Here is an 18428-nt window from a genome sequence, read left to right on the forward strand (position 1 = left end):
ACTGCATCTGAAATATGAAATAATGTAAAACAGATGAAAGACCTGAAAGAGGGATCTTTAAAAAGGGAAGGATCAACATATCTTGAAATGAATGGAATTTGTGGGAACAATACATGCAGAATAATGTTCAGGAGGAGGAGTGAGATTTAAATGAAGGCCTGACTTGAGCAATTGATTTAATGCTTGACTGAATGACAGTTGTATAAAGAAAGCAAATATAGGTAATGTATAATACATATAAACAGAAAAAAAATGTTAATATGATCTGTTTTGTTTTCTATTAATGTATGCGTGCCTATGTTGTAAGTGATTATTTAATAAAGGTGTTTAGAAATCATCCAACTAGACCCTCTGCAGTCTGGCTTTGTCAAAGGAAGATCTTGTTTACGTAACTTGCTTAACTTTTTTCAGAAGTTCACTGTGGCTGTGGACCGTGGACCGTGGTAACTCAGTCTACAGAGCTTATGTTAATCTGATCAAGGCTTTCAAGATCATCCCCCACACCCATTCTGGCATGATAAGTTAGTTGAGAGACCTTCACACGGACTGTATGTAGACAGGTGCACAGAGATAGAACTCATAGTTACATAGCAGGTACCACCCCTGAAAAGTAAGGAAGTACTAATATATATTTGTTCTACAACCCATCCTACTTGGCATACATTACTGTGAGTTACAAATTGCAAATCCAGATTTACGGCCAGCAAAGTTTGTTGATGGCTACAAGTTAGATGTTATTGATCAGTCAACCACTGATATGGTGGTACTATAGCAAGAACTAAGCCTCACAAACCAATGGCGCACTGAACAATGGTTAAAATTAAATGCAAGTAAAGTGAAGCACTGTTAGATCTGGGAAAAAAAAAACCTCTCATTTTCATCTAACAGCTGAGTTTACTTCCATCACCAAATACTATAAATCAGGAATATTGGCACATTATTGGACAACTCCCTGTCTTTTGACCACCATTTATCCTTAGTACTGTCCAGGGTGGAAGATGTTATTCCACTGCACTCTTTTTTTTATTACATTTACAGGTTACAAGGCCCACTTTGCTGTGTACCTGTCCAGGCACACTGCACATCTAGAAAGGCTGCAACAATTGTTAACCCAAAAAGATCACTGGTCTAAGGACTCCTGACTATTCACTGGTCTAAGGACTCCTGAATATCAGCAAAGGCTTGAAGTCCTATTCCTTTACTTTGGTCTTATACTGACTCTTACTTTCAGATTTTTGTCTTGCTTTGCATTAAAAGGACCCAGCCCTCCTTGATTGTTTGCATCTTAAAAAGACAGACAGCTCCACTAACACTCTAACGTTAGAGCTAAGAATTTAAATTTCAGCCAAACTATAAATAAAACTATACTCACTGGACACATTTAACAATCAATGTTTAGCCCAACTCCAGAATAAGATGCTGTCATATGTTAAACAAAATAACACCCTCACATCATTCAGGACTAACTTGGATGAATGGATAAGCATTCCCTAATTCATCCCTGGCCTAATCTGCTTTGTCCTTAAGGAAGCCCTTAAGGAAACAGAAGGTACACTATCTAGATGATTAATAGCACCACAGAAATGGTATTATGACTTCTTTGCCTTGGAAGTACTATGATTCCATTGAACTATTTAGTGCATGAGGCTAAGTGTACCTGTTTTCAAGGCTCTTCCACTACTTAATATACTTTTTTTCTAACTTTTCCTACTCATTACTCCATTTTCTACAAACTTCTGCACATTAGTTTCTTAACTTGTCTCTTTCTATCTTCTAATTTCCTTCAGATTTTTCGTTCCTATCCCTTGTATAACTTATGTAAATTGTAAACATTTTTATCTTTTCTACAGCATTCTGTAGCATTTTGTACCATTTTCTTCAAAGACTGTGCACAAAAAAATTAAAATTAAATAGATAGTATTCCCTACTATTGATGTTTCCCATACTGTATACACCAACTTCTCATGCAATGAAAACTATGTTCATGTATTATGTATAACATGCAGGCTTTTTGTAATCCGAAGTTTAACTGCTTACTGTTATTTTTTTTTTATTGTATGCTTTTTCTTTTGGTTCTGTAACCACTGGGCTGGTCCAAAAATGGTCCATTTGGATCAGTGCACTTACTCCAACAAACAAATATAAATTAATTAACACCCAAGATCGTGTGGAAAGCAATTGCCTACAGAGACCTATTTAAGAATCAAAGGCGATTGCAGCAGATGTCATAGAACTAGAAAGTAACTTTTTTTCTTGAAATGATCGGCTACCATGAAGAATAGATGCACACACATGCATATTCGTACTCAAAGTAAATACCTTTATTCAAATACTTGGAGATCTAGGAGAATTATAGAACTACAACCCCGAATTATCTGGATAAAGTCTCACAGAAACTGCATTACATCCTGTGAAAAGATTTTCAGACAAAAGAAATTATTTTATGGCCCTTAGCACTTTATTGCCGACCTCTGTTTCCTTCTTTTTTTAAAAGTAATATCAAAAACACCTAATGCATACAATCAAGCAAGTTTTGACACACTGTACTTTTCAAGAAACATATTTCCAGAATGAATGCAAGCATTTACTTCACATATCCCAATATACTTTAGAACTACAAGTGGTCATCCATTTCTTGTCTTAGGTACAGTAGATGGTATATCAGTTACATTAATTCATTGTGCCTTTATATACTAAGCCAGTACATAGCAATGAAAGTTTTAATAGTGTTATAGCTGGACACTGCTATTTTCTTTACTCTACATTTTTGTTTAAATTATGCCTCTGCCAGTGCTGAGCTTGCTGCATGCCAACAGACATACACATACAGAGAGAGAGAGAGAGAGAGATTATGTACAAGCACACACACACACACACACACACACACACACACACACACACACACACACACACACGCACACACGCACACACGCACACACACACACACCTTTCTGCCTTTTCATTTGCAATTCAATATTTTAATATATTTGCCAGTGTACCATGTTTCTGTATTTATAACCCTTCACTGGAAACGGTGTTCTACATTCCCCAGAAGACAGTGTTACACAGCATCTTGAGTTTCATTATCAAGATTATACATATTTAATCTTGATATTTACAGAACTGTACAGCTAAAAGTGATTGCCCTGTACATTTGACATTCTAACAAAGGACTAGTGCTGAATGCAGCTTAGCAATATTAACATTTTTGAGATCCCTGTCTTGTCTTGCTCAGTGTTCTAGTGTGTTTATTACAAATACGAAACAGAAGTCTTAAACACAGCAACAAAATAATTTAGTTTCTTAAATTAATTGCGCTCACCATATTCATGTGTTTACTACTGCAATAATATATCCAGAAACTAATCACATGGGCTATAATGGGAAGGAAGACAGCTGGTTAAAACTACCTTTGTATTTTGAAAATCCAGAGAACTGTCCTACATATGAGCAGAGCACTGCTGCTGTCAGTGTTGGCACCATCATACTATAAACCTCCAATAAAATTTGGTTGCATAAATAAATAAATATAAATTGACTTAACAAATGTGTGTTCCTAGCTAGAATCAGAACAGCTATCTCCTTCCTATTCCTTTGACTTTTTGTTAATACTACAAATTCTAATACTGTTTAAGATTCTCAGTTACTGATGTCTGAACTGCACCACATCCGCACAATGTTCTTGCTTCTCACCCAAACCATTTTTTATCACTGCACGGGGATAGCATAATTCTCTTTACAGCAAGTACTATAACAGAATGATTTGTTCCTTTACATGAAACACATTCTCGTACAAATCACAGCAGTTACTTATCCCGAATGCAGACTGACCACTCACCTCAGTTTGTTTTACTTTCTGCACACTGATCAACATGTAAATGTATCTCTGGGGAACCCTGACAACAACCATTTAGATATAAAATGCAGCCTCATGCAGTATACCAGAACAATATGCTTGTAGGAGGCTGGACATTTACCGAGAGCCTCTCGCTTTCCTCAGCCCTCTCTGCTCTTTTTCTTCTCAAGAACATTCTACATTTCTTTGTAGCACTGCTTAGCATATGAAACTAATCAAAGATTTTATGAACCCTTAATTCATTTAAAGAAAATCATAATTTGTGTTCCATTTTATTTACTATCTCTTAAAATGATGGTTGCTGCAAAATTTCTTATTCCACTAGTTTGGGGAAAATGATTGGCAATGATTCATCAAGACAAGATAAATGGAATTTTTTTTGCAGTTACTGAAAGGTGCACTAAATTATAGTCATACCATTTAATTTTCAAAATGTATCAGAAATCATTACAATGTAAGGACCAGATTCAAATAAAGCAATGACTTCTAATTTATCCAAATATCTCTTTCTACCAAACTTGTCCTTGAATCTCAAGGTCCAAACAAACAAGCACATATACAGGTATACACTAAAACATGACCGTTCAGAAGCTAAAAAGAAAAATACGAAGTTATTATTATTATTGTACATTACGGCTGAATATGATTACAATAATTAAAAATGAACTTACTGTGCTTTATATGCTCACTGTTGAATGAGAGGAAGCTCAAATCTCTTTGTGAGTTGCTAAGAGAATTTGCTTCTGCACCATTTTTAAATGTTACCATAGTGATTGCTAACCTCTCTATATGTGGAAAAACAGAGGAATCACAGTTTATTTCTGTTACCTTTTCTTTATCCCTGCAAAAACTGCTTTAACACTGAAGGAGCTGGATTATTATCCAAAGCAATGAATATGTGCAGGTTTAATATGCTGGATAATATGCCTTACATGCCTAACTATGTAAACTCATTTTAAACCTCGTAACTTTTAAATTAAACATCTACTATAAACAGTCCAATAGCGAGCACTTTGACCAGTAATATGAAGATGCTTTATGTCCTTTTCAATGGACATTGCATTATGTTTCATTTCACATTTAACATGTATAAAGTGCAGTGCAAGTAAAGTTCCACATAGAAACCAGTTTTCCTGCACTGATTTTGCTCTGGAACAGTTTGCTCACCAGCAATTAAATTCTTTGGCATTTTTTATATATACATTGCATACTGCTTCCAGGACTTTTTTCAACCACAACCATGGCCTCAAGGTCAAGGCAATTCTAAACTGTCCTTACAGATTGCATGTTCAAATGTACATAAAGTCTATAAGGACAAGTTAAGATGTTTAATACTTATCTAGTGTGCCTTTAGCACATGAAAAGAAATAAGAGCAGTTCAAGAATATTCTGAATATGCAGATTCTAAAATGATATTAACCAGAGTTCAGGACTGAACTCCAAACTCTAGTGGGATCGATAAGGTCTGTAAGGCAGAACTTTTACTGACTAAGCCACTTTGATGCCTGGTTATTTCACAGACTACAACTGATTGACAAATAGAATTCTCCTTTACCTAGTATTCTATTAAAAAATTTGGAAAACTGTACATGTAGTTATTCAGCATTTATTCAAGTAAAGTACAGATGTTAAGTTGTCAATCTCGCCTTCATTCTTGCTTGATGGGTTCGGAGCCGATCCTCGGCTCCGACTCGGCACTTTGCTAAGATCGAGAGTCACTTTTACCAGCTCGAGGCAGCCCCATATCCCATGATGCAAGGCGGTAAGTATCCAGATCTCGTTTGCCGCTTCGCTGATGAGGTCCTCCTTTTGCCAGCTCCTGGTAAGTGTTTTATATTAAACTGCTTTTAGCCCCTTTTCATTTTTAAACTTTATATCTGACATTTTTAGTTTATATTAAGCCCCTTTTTGACTAAAATTATCCTTCCTCCTTAACTTTTTTTTAGTCAGGCCTTCCTTCCCTCCCACCCCGCCCCCTGTCAGGGTGTGTGTGTGTGCGAGGTTTTACTGTTTTGACTATAATTTAGTTGTTTGTTTGGGGCTGTGTGGTTCTGTGTTTGTCCACTATGTCCAAAGAGCAGAGGGTCTCAGGCTTTAAGAAGTGTGACTCGTGCAGTCAGAAGATGTCTCTGACAGACGGTCACACTTCTTGTTTATACTGCCTGGGACCTCTCCATCTGCAGGACTCCTGTGCGATATGTCATTCCTTTAGCCATTGAGTCCTGCAGGAGAGGAGAAACAAATTGATTTTAAGGGGACTCCTTAAACCGGAGGGCTCCCCGGCCAAATCGGCTCCGGGAAAGCCTTCTAGATCTAAGGCCCAGGCTTCTGTATCCAAGCCTTCGGCCTTGGCTCCGACTTTGTCGGAGTCGAGATCGGCTCCGGCTGGAGCCGATCCGACATTGGCTAAATCTTTGGCACCGATGGCTATCGGTGCCGATACTTCTTTGGTCACTTTGGTGTCGGTTCCGAGTACTGGCTCCGACCACCATGTGGCCCAGGCTTCGGTGTCGGTGCCGACTGGCTCCGACACCACTACTTCGGTGCCGGTATCGGCTCCGGCTGGAGCCGATGCGTCTAGATCTTCTCTCGGAGCCGAAAAGTTATCGGCTCCGACTGGATCAGTAGCCTTGTCAGCTCCGATGGTTCCTTCGAGGAAGAGGTCCAGGTCTCCCTCGTTGGAACCGATTCTGTCGGCTCCGGCCTCACCTCTTCTTTCGGAACGGAGCCATCGGAGCCGATCATCTAGGTCGTCCAGGTTATCGGACCATGATTTAGAGAGGGTGGTAAGTAGATTATTAAAATCACAGGCACTGGCCCAGATGCTTCATAGTCCGTCTCAACAGACGACTATTAGTCCACACCCTCTTCAAGTTCCTCCTTCGACTCTACCCCAGAGTTTGGAGCTGGAGTCTACAGGGATAGTTACTGCTAGGGCTGAGAGGCAGATACCCCCCCCTTCTGCACTCTCGGCATCTACTCTTATCTCCTCTTCGAGACCTTCCTTGGAGGGATTCGGTGGTCGGGCTTCCCTGGTCTCCTCCGAGGGGGTGAGTGGCATCGGACCCTTGTCCGACCCCGCTCTTCCCCTTGGAGCCTCGGCCTTGGTGAGCTCGGCTCCGACATCTGCCTCGGAGCCTTCCCTTTCGGTGGGCCCAGGAGTCCCGGTTTCTTCGGAATGGGTTCTCTCGGATCTCCATGGGAGGGGGCCTTCAAGGTGATGAAGAGTGTGCTGGCCACTGGGCTCAGTCAGCAGTCTATTTGCTTAGCTCCTCACTCTACAGTGCCTGTCGATATCTCTTCCATCTCTCTTGCACCCGGACCTAGAGATCCACCGCCTCAGGTTTCCCCACTGGGAATAACCCCCTCTTCGAGGATTCTCCTGACCAGTCAGGAGATCCTCCGTGCAAGAGGACTTGTAAGAGGAAACACCTGGACTCCCCTGAGTCTATCACTTCAGATACCGACTTAGATGAGTCGGAGGGATCCCCAAGATCCCCCTCTGAGGATGTCTCCTTTTCAGACATCCTAGAACTCCTAAAACAGAGGGGAAACTGGCCCTCCACAAATCCCTCCGAGGATGAGTCGGTATACCTACAGGCGTTTGGATCTCAACCCTCCACCTCCTGGGTGTCTCCACCTTTCGACCCCCTTATGGAGGTTATTGCTCGAAAGGCTTGGGCTGCTCCTGACTCTGTAGAGCCAGTTCCTAGGAGGCCGTCTAAATTTATTACAGCCCCTTTTGAAAAGCAATTCCTTACGAAAGGTGTCCCTGTTGATGCCATGGTGGTGGCTGCCGCCACTAAGAAGGAACTTGCAGATCCTTCCGTACCAGTCCATCCTCCTAATAAGGATTCTAGGACCATGGATAGGTATGGCAAGCGGATGTTCTCCTCAGCGACCTTTGCCATGCGCTCGCTGAACTATTTATGTCACTTCACCAGACTCCAAAGGGACATCCTTAAGGAACTAGGTGAAGTAGTGCAGGATCCTACGGCTGCAGGGGCTCAAGAGAAAATTGCTTCTCAGCTAGGAATCCTTAATTCTATAGCTAACTCCTCCATGCGTCTGATATCGTATGCAGCAGATGGAGCGAGTAGAGCCGCGGGTACAAGAGTGGCTCTTAGACGTCAATCCTGGATGCGGCTCTGTAATTTTGCAGATCCCTTTAAGGCGTCCTTCACAAATTCTCCCTTTGATGGGTCAGCATTGTTTGGCGCTCAAGTGAAGGATACATTGACCAGGTGTGAGCAGGACGGCAAGACTCTTTCTGCCGTAGGGGTCCTTTTTTCTACCCCCTCTAGACCTTACCCCAAAGGTCAGAAGGGCGGAAAAATGTGGTTCCCTAAATCCCAGGGAGTCACGCCGGACGCACGTGGTCAGTTTACCCCTAGAGGCAGAGGGGGTAATAATAACAGACGCCGCTCTAGAGGCAGAGGGGGTCCACAAAACCAGGGAAGCAGAGAACCTCTCTCTGACAAGCCCTTCCAGCATCCCTGAGATGTTGCCCGACTGTCCATCCTTGGAGGCAGTCGGGGGAAGACTATCGCTGTACCCAGAAGCCTGGCATTCCCTCTCTCAAGACAGATGGGTACAGTCGATTATATCCGAGGGTTACAAAATTCCTTTCGAGGAAAGTCCTTTCTCTCACAAAAATTCCCTTCCAGATGTACCACCTGGTCTAAGGGAAGTTGCAGAGTCAGAAGTATTAAAGCTTCTACAAAAAAGAGCCATTCAGCCAGTTACAACAGACCATTCAGAGCCCGGAATCTACTCAAGATTCTTTTTGGTCCCCAAAAAGACGGGAGACTGGAGACCAATTTTGGATCTCAGCAGACTCAACAAGTCTGTGAGAAAGACAAGATTTCGAATGGTCACACTAATCAATTTTGCCCTTCCTAGAGAAGGACAACTGGATGTGCTCAATAGATCTTCAGGACGTGTACTATCACATAAAAATTCACAGACGCTCCAGAAGATTTCTCCGCTTTCGGCTGGGGCCCAGTCATTTTCAATTCAGAGCCCTGCCCTTTGGTCTCACTACAGCCCCCAGAGTGTTCACCAAATGTATGGCAGTGGTCACGGCTCACCTGAGACGTCAAGGATTCCAGGTGTTTCCGTATCTCGACGACTGGCTCCTTTCAGCCACCACCAGGCATCAACTTCTTCAAGCCAGGGATTACACACTAAATCTCTGCACTCAATTAGGAATTTCGATCAACTACGAAAAATCCTCCTTATTGCCCTGCCAGTCTATTACCTTCATAGGCGCAAACTTAAACACTGTTCGGATGTCAGCAACCCTCACAGACCAAAGAATCTCAGATATACAAAGTCACGTGAGGATCATCCTTGCCAGCAAAAAGGTACAAGCCAGAATGGTTCTGAAGGTGTTGGGCCTCATGGCTGCGGCTATTACCCTTCTTCCCCTGGCCCTCTTCTACATGCGTCTGCTTCAATGGATGTTGTTCACTCAGTGGTCTTACCAACAACTTCCAATGCGTCGCCAAATCCTGGTGACACAAATTTGCAAGAATCATCTTTCATGGTGGATTACTTCTCCCCAGATTCACCAAGGCAGACCCTTTGTATCCCCGGCCCCGGTAGCCACTGTCACTACGGACGCCTCCCTGATCGGGTGGGGGGGTCATTATCAGGGCAGGATGGTTCATGGGACGTGGCAACCATTTGAATACCACCTGCACATAAATGTCCTAGAGATGAGAGCAGTGCTTTTAACGTTGCAAGCCCTCAACGACTTTCTTCCCTTGGGAACAATTGCAGTTCACACAGACAACATGTCTGTAGTATGGTATATCAACAAACAGGGCAGAACCAAGTCCTACCCCTTGTGTCGAGAAGCTCTCAGACTTTGGCAATGGGCGATCTCCTTTCATCGGTTTCTGGTAGCAACGCATATCCCTGGGAAAACCAACATTCTAGCGGACAGATTGAGCAGAGCTATTCTCATGCCTCATGAGTGGTCTCTTAAACAATCTATAGTGGAGGAGATTTTTCTAGAATGGGGCCGCCCATGTTGCGATCTTTTTGCTACTCCCCAAAACAGCAAATGCCTAGACTTCTTTTCTCTCTTCCCACTGCCAGGCCATCCCCCCAGAGATGCTCTAACCCAGGATTGGCCCCAGGGACTTCTTTATGCCTTTCCTCCCTTTCTGCTGATTCCACAAGTTCTCCAGAAAGCCACCATTTTGAGAGCCAAAATGATTCTCATTGCTCCCTATTGGCCTCGACAAATTTGGTTCCCGTTCCTCCATCGTCACCTTTTGGTGCAGCCGTGGCATCTGGACCCAGTACCAGACCTTCTGATTCACCAATCGGGTCAGCTGCACCGGTCTATCCCTTCTCTCAACCTCATAGCATGGTTGCTCCACTTCCTTCCTTAGCCAGGCTTCCTATGATCTCTAATCCTGTTAGGGATATCATAGTGGCTTCCCTAAAATCCTCTACTAGAAGGATTTATACCAGCAAATGGAAATGCTTCTCTTGTTGGGCAAAAGCTAAAAATATAGATCCTTTTACTGCTCCTGTTCAAGCAGTTTTGGATTTCTTAGCGGAAATCTTTCACGCGGGCTCTTCATCTTCCACGGTCAAAGTTCAGTTGGCTGCTACCTCGAACTTTCATGTCGGGTTTTCAGATCACAACATTATGTCCCACAGGCTTTGTAGAGCCTTTTTAAAAGGAATCTTTCTCCTGAAACCTCCAGTCAGGAGTCCTCCTCCTCAATGGGACCTAAATTTAGTGCTGACATCCTTGATTCTTCCTCCCTTCGAGCCAGCTGTTTCATGTTCCCTGAAATTTCTTTCATGGAAAACACTCTTCCTTGTTGCTATTACCTCGGCAAGGAGAGTGTCTGAACTTCATGCTCTCTCTGTTCGTCCCCCTTATTTGGTCTTCCACAAAGACAGGGTATCCTTGAGAACTAATCCGACCTTTTTGCCTAAGGTCGCCTCGAAAAATAATTTGAACCAGTCTATTGACCTTCCTGTATTTTTCCCAAATTACTCAAACAGATCGGAACAAAAATTACATTATCTTGATGTTCACCGCCAACTCAGATATTATTTGGACAGAACAAAACAATTCAGGAAATCCGATCAGCTCTTTAATTCTTATGCTGATAACAAAAAAGGCCTTCCTGTCTCCAAAGTGACCTTATCTAGATGGCTTTCTTCTGTCATCTCTGAAATCTATCAGCTCAGGGGAAAACAGCTGTGCTCGAAACCTAAAGCACATTCAACCAGAAGCTTAGCCACTTCCACAGCCTTTCAGGCTAGACTTCCATTAGACACTATTTGTGCAGCAGCCACTTGGGCCACTCCTCATACCTTTGATTCTCATTACAAATTGGATTTGGCCTCCAGGGATAGAGCCAGTTTTGGCTCTACAGTTCTCAAGAGTCTGTTCCATTGAGCCACCCAGGATAGAGGTGTTAGGGACGCGGTCCCATCAAGCAAGAATGAAGGCGAGATTGACAACTTAACATTGAGAAGTTATGTACCTACCATAACGTTCCATGTTAGTTGTCTTCTCTCGCCTTCTTTCTTGCGACCCTCCCTCCTGCCCCCTGGCCTGGACAGACCTTTTTCTCCCTATATGGAAGAATGCTTCTTATGACCAGACAGTTCTGGTCTGCCTTACCCATCCTTCAGGCTTTTTTGCCCTTCTTTCCTTCTGGGAAGTTTTTTATGCTAGGTGTTATTGCCTATAAATAACAAACAAGATCTGGGTACTTACTGCCTTGCATCATGGGATATGGGGCTGCCTCGAGCTGGTAAAAGTGACTCTCGAGCTTAGCAAAGTGCCGAGTCGGAGCCGAGGATCGGCTCCGAACCCATCAAGCAAGAAAGAAGGCGAGAGAAGACAACTAACATGGAACGTTATGGTAGGTACATAACTTCTCATTTTCACATGCACCAGTACATGCTTCTTCTTTACCATTAACCTTAAATATGGAAGCATGAAAAAGTACAGCTGTGAACACTTACCATAGATGTCTGAGTGTATTCACTGTTGCAGTAATCACATTTGGGTTATCCCTGCCAGAGTAGCCCTCGGCTGGTCCGAATACCAGAGACTAAGTATTTCTGTGTCAGTTTCTGTCGCTTGAGGACTGACGTCAGGTCATCAGTAGTATAAAGTAAGGCAGCCGACACCATTACATCAGTTTTTCTTGCCCTATCCTATCAGGAGCCCCCAAAGTAGGAGGCCAGGTTCTGGTGAAAGAAGCCCACCAGTGGAAAATAAATACCAATATGTCCCTTGTAAGGAAAGGAAGAATAGTAACACATGGAGAAAGAAAAAACAGGGATGGAGGGAGGGAAACCAGGACTGCAACAGTGAATACACTCAAATATCTACATTTATGCTAAGTGTACACAACTGTACTATGTTCTTTTTGTTTCACTGTTGCAGTCATCACATTTGGGTAGATTCCCAAAGCTGAGAAAATGGGTGGAGGCAGTCAATGAAACTAGGAGCTGGCTAGGATGCCCTGCAAGACTACAGAGGCAAACCCTGCCCTGGATTTGGAAAAGAGAGGCAGGTGGTAATGCTTAGTAAAAGTGTGAACAGATGTCCAGGTGGCAGCCTCCAGGATGTCCCTGGTTGGGACTCCTCTGTGGAAAGCTACAGAGGTGGAGATTGCTCTGGTGGAGTGTGTCTTTACCCCCTTGAGGGAAGCTTTCCATGCTGTTTGTAGCAGAAATGGATGCAGTGTGCTATCCATTTGGAAATGGTTTGCTTGGAGATGGCTTTGCCTTCTGCCCCTGTAGCAAAGCTAACCAGCAATTGATCAGACTTTCTGAAGGATTTAGTCCTGTACAGATGGAATCTGAGCTGTCTGTGTACATCTAGAGAGTGAATAATCCTTTCCCCCTTGTTCTGGGGATTAGGAAAGAAGGTGGGAAAATGAATGGATTGGTTGAGAGCCACACTGGACACCACCTTGAGCATGAAGGATGGGTTAGTTTTGAGGGATACCCTGTCTGCATGGAAGATGATGAAGGGTTCCACAGCCATGAGTGCTTGCAGCTCAGAGACTCTTCGGCTGAAGTGATGGCCAGAAGGAATGCATTGCAGGAAAGAAATTTTAGCCCTGCAGAAGAAGCTGGTTTGAAAGGGGGAAGGGTGAGCTTTTCCAAGACAAAGTTAAGGTCCCAAGCTGGTGTTGGTGCCCTTCTGGGGGGTCTCAAGTTGCTAGCCCCTCTGAGGAACTGTTTGATCAAAGGGTGTGAGAAAAGGGCTGCTGAGTGGGAAAATGAGCAGAAATAGCAGAGGCATTAATTTTTACAGAGGAGAAAGAGAGACCACTGTGTAGTAGGTCAGATAAGTAATCCAGGATGAGAGGGATGGAGGGCTGTGCCATATTGGCTCCCTTAGCCTGGATCCAGGTGCAGAACCTTTTCCATTTATCTGCATAAAACTTTCTGGTGCTAGGAAATCTGGCCTCATGGATAACATCCAGAACCTGTTTACTGAGGTTGGCAGATTGGTTAGGGGTTAGGGAATTTCCAGAAGAATTGTCTTATAAATAGGGGTTAACCATTAAATTTGATAAATGATTTAACTACAGTGACATTGGAAACTCCAGTTTATAGGAGAAAAGGTAATTATAATCAACATTTTGAAAGGAGCAGGGCACAATTATTATTTAGTCTAAGATATACAAATGACGTGGATCATATTATACAGATTATAAAAAATAATTGGAAGATTTTACTTCTTGACCCTGTTGTGTCGCAGATAGTGGGTAATAAGCCCACATTTAGGTTTACTAATAGTTTAAATTTAAAGAGGCTATTGTGTAAAGAAAAAATGGATTTTAGAGAGTTAGACATCAGAGCAAGATATAAAAAGGGTACGTATCCCTGTAGAAAATGTTCCATATGTAAATATTTATCCACAGTCCAGGCTTTTGAGGTTCCGGGCTTAAGCACGGTTTTTAGTCCGATGTTTTATGCCACATGTGACACTAGGAATATCATCTACTTAGCTACTTGTGACTCGTGTACGGCTTATTACGTGGGTATGACTAAACGAAGACTTAAAGATTGTGTCTATAACCACGTGTATGACATTAGAAAGGGTAACCTTACTAATGTTTTAGCCAAACATTGCCAACTATTCCCTCAACATGTCTTCAAATTTAAGGTAGTTCAAATAGTGAATGAAAATAAAAGAGAAAAGGACCCTATCAGCACCCTTGAGCTATGTGAACTTAGATGGATTTTGAATCTAAGAGCTCACATAGAACCAGGTCTTAATTCTATGATCAGTATTAGACCAGCCCTTCTAGGATCTACCTAGATGATGAACACTTTGGTTCTATTTATTTGCATATTTATTCATAGTGAATATGCTTATTTATTCTATTATATTATATTTATTAATATTATTATTGTTATTATTTTGTCATGTACATTTTCATGACTAAAATGATCTGATCACATTGTTATAATTATTTAATAATATATATTTTGATCAAATATATTTGTAGCATTTGTTATACTTGATGTTATGGCATGAAAATTGTCACATTTATTTATTCTTATTTTTATCATTTTATATATCATTCTTTACTCATTTGTATATATTAATAAATTAATATGTGGTTGAGCCTTCACTCGTATTTATGTCGCCACATGCGTAGATTTAATGTTAGATTCATATGTTATGGCTTCTTTTGTTTGATCTACTGGTATGTTTAGTGTGCCATAACTATTAGATTTGTACATGTTGGCGGGTTGCATTATTATTAGTTAAGCATTTATAGTTTGATCATAGTGCTTATGATGATTACAAAGTGTCGGTAAAGCTGATAGGTTAATGGTCTTAATTTTCTTAAATAATTTTCTTAACAAATTTTTATCAACAAGTTGAGAGGTCATAATGGTTCAAGGTTTCTATTTGCTATGTTTTCCTTTCTAAATCATGTGGTTCTATTTTTATTTTTATTTCACTATTTCTCTTGTATATATGTGAAAAAGCTTCTATGAGGATGGGATGTCATTTCTCTTTTAAATCTTTAAATATGCATTAATTGGAACTTTAATGGGATAATTGATGATGGTTTTTTATATATAAATGCTGAGTCTTTGCTGTTTAATTATAACCTGATGAAGCGCACCGGGATGGTGCGTGAAAGCGCTTGTTTTTCTAATTAAGCTGTGGATTTTATGTCGTGGTGGTTCCTTGCAGTTTTTTCATCTCTACGCTTTGGGTTAGGGAATAAGCCAATCTGCTAAACTGAGTGTCTGCAATTGGGGATGTATGAATTCCCCTTCCATCTGGGTCAGGAGGTTTGGAATCTGAGGAGGATGCCATAGAGGCAGCAGGGACAGGCTGCACAGCAAGGGGTACCAGTGTTGTTGGGGCCAGTCTGGAGCTATAAGAATGGTCCTTGGTTTTTCCTCCCTTATTTTGAGCAGTACCCTGGGGATGAGAGGTAGAGAAGAAAGGCATAGACTGATAGATTGACCCATGGGAAGGACAGGGCATCTACTTTCCTAGCCATGCAGTGATGCTCCCTGGTGCAGAATTTTCTGAGCTGATGGTTGGTGTGGGAGGCAAAGAGGTCGACCTTTGGGGTTCCCCAATTCTAAGTTATTAGAGTGAAGGTACTTCTGTTGAGTTGCCACTTGTGTGAGTCCAGAAGGTTTCTACTTAATTGGTCTGCCAGAGAGTTGAGAGAGCCTGGTAAGAATTGTGCTAACAGGTGTAGTTGCATGGAAGAGGCTGTGAGCCAAAGGGTCATGGCCAGCCTGCATAGAGGGTAGGAGTCAGCCCTCCCTGCTTGTTGATGTACCACATCACAGTGGTGTTGTCTGTTTTGATCAGGAGAACCCCTGGAGAGAGAAGGGGTTTGAAATCTATCAAGGAGTGCTGCACAGCTATCATCTCTTTTTGAGGTGCAGAGGGATTTGCTGTGGGCTCCATTGGCCCGGTATGCACCTGCCGTCCAGGTGTGCACTCCAAGCATAGTCAGATGCATCTGTGGTGAGGGTCTGGGCAGCAGGGGGTGGGGAGAAGGGCAGTCCCTTGTTGTGGAAGCATGCTGTTGCTCACAAAAGAAATTCCTTTCTGAGGCAAGGAATTATAGGTAGAACAGTTTCCAGGTCTTGAGAGTGTTGACACCAAAGGCTCTTTAGGTACCATTGAAGTTTCCTCATATGCAGTTTGGCATATGGAATGAGTAGTATGTAAGATGCAATGAACCCCAGAGCTTGCAGGATTTTCCTTGCAGATATCTGGGGCCTGGTGGACACACACACACACAGACACACAGACACCATATAAGTAAGTTGAGAGAAGTAGGCTGTCAGGAAAATTTGTTTCTCTGGTGTAAGGTATGCCATCTGGGATGCTGTGCCCAGACTTGCTCCCAGGAAGATTATCCTTTGGGAGGCACCTGTTTGGATTTCTTTTTGTTGATTGTGTACCCTAGGGAGGTTAGTATGGTCTTTACAAAGACCAGGGACTTGAGCAGCTTTTCCTGGCTGTCTGCCTGAATAAGGCAGTTGTCTAAGTATGGGTAAATTTGAATATTTCTTTGTCTGCAAAAGGCAATGGCCAGAGCCAGACATTTTGTGAAAACTCTGGTAGCAGTAGATAAGCCCAAGGGAAACGCAGAGAACTGAAAGTGTTGAGATCCTGCCCTGAAGCAGAGATATTTCCTGCATGATTCCCTGATAGGAATGTGGAGGTAGGCCTCTTTTAGATCTAGGGTGGCTAGCCAAATGTCCTTGGTGAGCATGGGTAACAGCTGGTGGAGGGTGAGCATTTTGAATTTTGGGATCACCAGGAAGGTGTTTAAAATGGATAGATCGAGGATGGGGCACCAGGTGCGCTCTTTTCTGGGCACCAGAAAAAGTCTGGAGTAGAACCTTTGGCCTATCTGTTCTGCAGGAACATGCTCTACTGCCCTCAGAGAGCAGGGAAAGGATTTGCTTTTGAGCTTCTGCCCATTGATTTGGTGGTAGATCTGGGAACCCTTTTGGGGTTGGAAGGGTGTGGAAGGAAAATCTGTAAACCCATTGGTACGTGTTAATGGTGGCCCAGTTGCTTGAGTGAGAGAACAGTTTTCTTTGTAAGGGTAAGTGAAGGTGGGCAGAGGGGGGGGGGTTGAGGAGTTGAGTCATTCTGAGTTCTTACCATAAGGGGGTGGCTTAGAACTCCCTGGTTTTGAAGTGGAGGTAGCCCACTGCTAAAATCTCTACATTTCCTGGGGCTGCTGTCTGGGGGGGTCTGTTTCCACAGGGCCTAGGCTGGGCCGATTTACGCAGAGCAGGAAAAGACCACTGCTTGGAGGGACAATGCCTGTTGAACCTAGGGGGCTGGACCTGTAAGAAATCTTTAACTGTTTGCATAGATTTTGCTTTCTCTTCCATCTTTTTTAAGACCTCTTCTGCCTTAGTGCCAAATATGTTATCTTTGTGCAAGGGGGCATCCAACAATTTAGATTTGACATGGTCTGGCAGGGGTTGTTCCTTAAGCCATGCATGACTTCTAATTACAGATCTAGTGACTGCTGCCCTTCAAGAAGCTTCTAGGACATCAAAACTACAGTGCAAATTATGTTTAGTTACTTGACTTCCAGAATGCATTATGTCTTGTAAATCTTTAGATTCTGCCCAAGCAGGAAAGGAAGACATTTTTTATTTAAGGAGTTCCAAAGTATGTTGCTGAAATTTCTGCAGATAGAACTGACAGTTTAGTGCCTTGATAGCAAGCGTAGCTGAGGTGTATACTTTTTTACCCCATCTGTCCAATGCTCGGGAATCCCTGTCTGAGGAGGTGGGATTCTTAGCAGAGGTTGCTTTAATCCATTTTGGCCCTTGAGAAATGACCTCAGGGTCAGCTGTTGGATTTTTAAAAATATATTTGTGTGAGTCAGGGACTCTGTAGTACCTGTCTGGTTTTCTGGGAGCAGGAGGTAGGGCATCAGGAGTCAAGCTGGAGTGAAGGAAAATATCATCCACAACATCCAGGACTGGGGGGATGGCCAGGAGTCTGTGTTGCAGAAGATCTAGGAATTCCCTGAGTCTCTTTTTAGACTGAGGGTAGTCCTGACTCTCCCATTGGAAATGCTCCCTTAAAGTATGCAGGGTTTCTCCAAAGGAAAAATCCTCTGGGGGTGAGGCTAAATGAATGGAGTCTTCTGTATCAGAATCCTCATAAGTGGAGAGGGGTTGCATGTCTTCATAATCAGATGCATCAGATTCATCTGACTCTTGTTCAGACAAAACTACAGGGGACAGATCTATTTTCCTTTTTTGTGGGGGTAGCTTGGCTTCCCCTGATCAGCATGATAAGCTCTTTCGCTATTTTAAGCATTTGAGACTGAGGCAAGGTAGCAGGCACCTGAGAGTGGGTAGTCGGTTTCTTGGGTGTGGTTCGGACCCTGGGCCTAAGAAACTCAGTCGTTTTTGAAAGAACAGTAGTCGCGAAAGAAGACGTCGGTTTGTGTTGAGATTCGGTAGTGCAAAGGACTTCCTTGAAAGCTGGTGCCTGCTCAGCAGTTCCGGACCCATCCAAGGTAGAGATGACCGCAGG

General features: G+C 42.7%; 1 protein-coding gene across 5 annotated transcripts in view; it reads right to left on the reverse strand.

The window, feature by feature from the left end:
- PTPRE (protein tyrosine phosphatase receptor type E) overlaps positions 1–18428 on the reverse strand; it is a 2530882-nt gene that overhangs the window by 1154252 nt on the left and 1358202 nt on the right. The window contains exon 1 of one of the 5 annotated variants that reach the window (XM_044056173.1): positions 4528–4613. The exons of the other annotated variants lie outside the window; for them this stretch is intronic. The gene's annotated coding sequence lies outside the window, so the exon portion shown is untranslated. Of the gene's footprint in view, positions 1–4527; positions 4614–18428 lie in introns of those variants that run through there. 5 annotated transcript variants of the gene reach the window in all.

The sequence above is a fragment of the Protopterus annectens genome, chromosome 14.part0, assembly GCF_019279795.1.
Source record: "Protopterus annectens isolate FY-2018-M chromosome 14.part0, PAN1.0, whole genome shotgun sequence".
Lineage (NCBI taxonomy): Eukaryota > Metazoa > Chordata > Ceratodontiformes > Protopteridae > Protopterus > Protopterus annectens.